The following is a 4,768-nucleotide window of genomic DNA, read 5'->3' as shown; positions in this document are numbered from 1 at the left end:
CCATTACTCTAGGAGGTGGATCCAGAAAGATCTTGCTGTGATTTATGTCAAAGAGTGTTCTTCCTATGTTTTCCTCTAAGAGTTTTATAGTGTCTGGTCTTACATTTAGTTCTCTAATCCATTTTGTGTTTATTTTTGTGTATGGTGTTAGGGTGTGTTCTAATTTCATTCTTTTACATGTAGCCATCCAGTTCTCCCAGCACCACTTAGTGAAGAGACTGTCTTTACTCCATTGTATATCCTTGCCTCCTTTGTCATAGATTAGTTGACCATAGGTGCGTGGGTTTATCTCTGGGCTTTCTATCTTGTTCTATTGATCTATGTTTCTGTTTTTGTGCCAGTACCATATTGTCTTGATTACTGTAGCTTTGTAGTATAGTCTGAAGTCTGGGAGCCAGATTCCTCCAGCTCCATTTTTTGCCCTCAAGACTGCTTTGGCTATTCGGGGTCTTTTGTGTCTCCCTACAGATTTTAAGATTTTTTGTTCTAGTTCTGTAAGAAATGCCATTGGTAATTTCATAGGGATTGCATTGAATCTGTAGATTGCTTTGGGTAGTATACTCATTTTCACAATGTTGATTCTTCCAATCCAAGAACATGGTATATCTCTCCATCTGTTGGTATCATCTTTAATTTCTTTCATCAGTGTCTTATAGTTTTCTGCATACAGGTCTTTTGTCTCCCTAGGTAGGTTTATTCCTAGGTATTTTATTCTTTTTGTTGCGATGGTAAATGGGAGTGTTTCCATAATTTCTCTTTCAGATTTTTCATCATTAGTGTATAGGAATGCAAGAGATTTCTGTGCATTAATTTTGTATCCTGCAACTTTACCAAATTCATTGATTAGCTCTAGTAGTTTTCTGGTGGCATCTTCAGCATTCTCTATGTATAGTATCATGTCACCTGCAAACAGTGACAGTTTTACTTCTTCTTTTCCGATTTGGATTCCTCTTATTTCTTTTTCTTTTCTGATTGCCATGGCTAGGACTTCCAAACCTGTGTTGAATACTATTGGTGAAGGTGGACATCCTTGTCTCCTTCCTGATCTTAGAGGAAATGCTTTCAGTTTTTCACTGTTGAGAATGATGTTTGCTGTGGGTTTGTCATATATGGCCTTTATTATGTTGAGGTAGGTTCCCTCTATGCCTACTTTCTGGAGAGTTTTTATCATAAATGGGTGTTGAATTTTGCCAAAAGATTTTTCTGCATCTATTGAGATGATCATATAGTTTTTCTTCTTCAATTTGTTAATGTGGTGTATCACATTGATTGATTTGCGTTTATTGAAGAATCCTTGTATCCCTGGAATAAATCCCACTTGTTCATGGTGTATGATCCTTTTAATGTGTTGTTGGATTCTGTTTGCTTGTATTTTTTGAGGATTTTTGCATCTATATTCATCAGTGATATTGGTCTGTAATTTTTTTTTTTGTTGTTAGTATCTTTGTCTGGTTTTGGTATCAGGGTGATGGTGGCCTCATAGAATGAGTTTGGGAGTGTTCCTTCCCCTGCACTTTTTTGGAGGAGTTTGAGAAGTATGGGTGTTAGATCTTCTCTAAATGTTTGATAGAATTCACCTGTGAAGCCATTGGATTCTGGACTTTTGTTTGTTGGAAGATTTTTAATCACAGATTCAATTTCATTACTTGTGATTGCTCTGTTCATATTTTCTGTTTCTTCCTGGTTCAGTCTTGGAAGGTTATACTTTTCTAAGAATTTGTCCATTTCTTCCACGTTGTCCATTTTATTGGCATAGAGTTGCTTGTAGTAGTCTCTTAGGATGCTTAGTAGTTCTACAGTGTCTGTTGTAACTTCTCCTTTTTCATTTCTAATTTTATTGATTTGAGTCCTCTCCCTCTTTTTCTTGATGAGTCTGGCTAATGGTTTATCAATTTTGTTTATCTTCTCAAAGAACCAGCTTTTAGTTTTATTGATTTTTGCTATTGTTTTCTTTGTTTCTATTTCATTTATTTCCGCTCCAATCTTTATGATTTCTTTCCTTCTGCTAACATTGGGTTTTGCTTGTTCTTCTTTCTCTAGTTTCTTTAGGTGTAAGGTTACATTGTTTACTTGAGATTTTTCTTGTTTCTCTAGGTAGGCTTGTATAGCTATAAACTTCCCTCTTAGAACTGCTTTTGCTGCATCCCATAGGTTTTGGGTCATCGTGTTTTCATTGTCATTTGTCTCTAGGTATTTTTTGATTTCCTCTTTGATCTCTTCAGTGATCTCTTGGTTATTTAGTAACGTAGTTTTTAGCCTCCATGTGTTTGTGTTTTTTACGTTTTTTTCCCTGTAATTGATTTCTAATCTCATAGCATTGTGGTCAGAAAAGATGCTTGATATGATTTCAGTTTTCTTAAATTTACTGAGGCTTGATTTGTGACCCAAGATGTGATCTATCCTGGAGAATATTCCTTGCGCACTTGAGAAGAAAGTGTAATCTGCTGTTTTTGGATGGAATGTCCTATAAATATCAATTAAATCTATCTGGTCTATTGTGTCATTTAAAGCTTGTGTTTCCTTATTAATTTTCTCTTTGGATGATCTGTCCATTGGTATAAGTGAGGTGTTAAAGTCCCCCACTATTATTGTGTTACTGTCAATTTCCTCTTTTATACCTGTTAACATTTGCCTTATGTATTGAGGTGCTCCTATGTTGGGTGCATATATATGTATAATTGTTATATCTTCTTCTTGGATTGATCCCTTGATCATTATGTAGTGTCCTTCCTTGTCTCTTGTAACATTGTTTATTGTAAAGTCTATTTTATCTGATATCAGTATTGCTACTCCAGCTTTCTTTTGATTTCCATTTGCATGGAAAATCTTTTTCCATCCCCTTGCTTTCAGTCTGTATGTGTCCCTAGGTCTGAAGTGGGTCTCTTGTAGACAGCATATATATGGGTCTTATTTTTGTATCCATTCAGCAAGCCTGTGTCTTTTGGTTGGAGCATTTAATCCATTCACGTTTAAGGTAATTATCGATATGTATGTTCCTATTACCATTTTCTTAATTGTTTTGGGTTTTTTTTTGTAGGTCCTTTTCGTCTCTTGTGTTTCCCACTTAAGAGATGTTCCTTTAGCATTTGTTGTAGAGCTGGTTTGGTGGTGCTGAATTCTCTTAGCTTTTGTTTGTCTGTAAAGCTTTTGATTTCTCCATCGAATCTGAATGACATCCTTGCCGGGTAGAGTAATCTTGGTTGTAGGTTCTTCCCTTTCATCACTTTAAATATACCGTGCTACTCCCTTCTGGCTTGTAGAGTTTCTGCTGAGAAATCACCTGTTAACCTTATGGGAATTCCCTTGTATATTATTTGTCATTTTTTTCCTTGTTCCTTTTAATAATTTTTCTTTGTCTTTAATTTTTGTCAATTTGATTACTGTGTGTCTCAGCATGTTTCTCCTTGACTTTTTCCTGCCTGGGACTCTGTGCCCTTCCTGGACTTGGGTGGCTATTTTCTTTCCCAAGTTAGGGAAGTTTTCGACTATAATCTCTTCAAATATTTTCTCGTGTCCTTTTTCTGTCTTTTCACCTTTTGGGACCCCTATAATGTGAATGTTGTTGCATTTATTGTTGTCCCAGAGGTCTCTTAGGCTGTCTTCATTTCTTTTCATTCTTTTTTCTTTATTTTGTTCCTCAGCAGCGATTTCCACCATTCTGTCTTCCAGGTCACTTATCCATTCTTCTGCTATTGATTCCTTCTAGTGTAGTTTTCATTTCAGTTATTGTATTGGTCATCTCTGTTTGTTTGTTCTTTAATTCTTCTAGGTCTTTGTTAAACATTTCTTGCATCTTCTCGATCTTTGCCTCCATTCTTATTCTGAGGTCCTGGATCATCTTCACTATCATTATTCTAAATTCTTTTTCTGGAAGTTTGCCTATCTCCACTTCATTTAGTTGTTTTTCTGGGGTTTTATCTTGTTCCTTCATCTGGTACATAGCCCTCTATCTTTTCATTTTGTCTATCTTTCTGTGAATATGGTTTTTGTTCCACAGGCTGCAGGATTGTAGTTCTTCTTGCTTCTGCTGTCTGCCCCCCTCCGCTCCTGGATACTTTTTTTTTGTTACAGCTTGGTAGGGTTACCACTGGCACCTAGTATATAGAGGGAAGGAATGCTGCTAAACATTCTATAATGTAGAGGATGCTGCCGCTCCTCCACCACTGCCCCTGCCTCCTCAAGAAAGAATTTTCTCACACAGTGTCAGTAGTGCCAAGATTGAGAAACCCTGCCTTGTAGTAAGGATTCAAAGAGAATGAGTTTGAATTTACCATTAGAAATATATTTTAATTTATACAATGTAATATTATGTGGGGCAAGAGAGACTCTTACTTGATATGAAACTCGAAAAGTCTTAACATGGCAATTATTTCATTAACTCAATTAATCGTAAAAGGAGGGGGAAAGCAAATAAAGGTTTAGATGCACAGGTAAAGTTTAAGTTTTGCTGAACACTAATCCGTGGTCATGTACAGTCCCAGAAATATGCATTTAAATATATATATGAGAATGACTATATAATTATTAAACCATTCCAAAGATGCTTTCTTATTTGAAAATTCTTTATAGATACAATTCTTCAAAGAATGACTACCATTTTTAACAGTAAATTTAAATATTATACAATAAGGTCTTTCCTAAACTCATATCAAACTTTCTATGAGTGTCTAATATTCTACTGGCTTCTAAGTTATTGATGAATATATAATTTATATTGGCTTCTCATTCTGTGGGTCCCTTAAGTGTTCTGAAATTGATTGAAAATAAA

Source organism: Balaenoptera physalus, assembly GCF_965194825.1.
Source record: "Balaenoptera physalus genome assembly, chromosome: 5".
In the NCBI taxonomy this organism is placed as follows: Eukaryota; Metazoa; Chordata; class Mammalia; order Artiodactyla; family Balaenopteridae; genus Balaenoptera; species Balaenoptera physalus.
Note: the sequence above shows the minus strand (reverse complement) of the source record.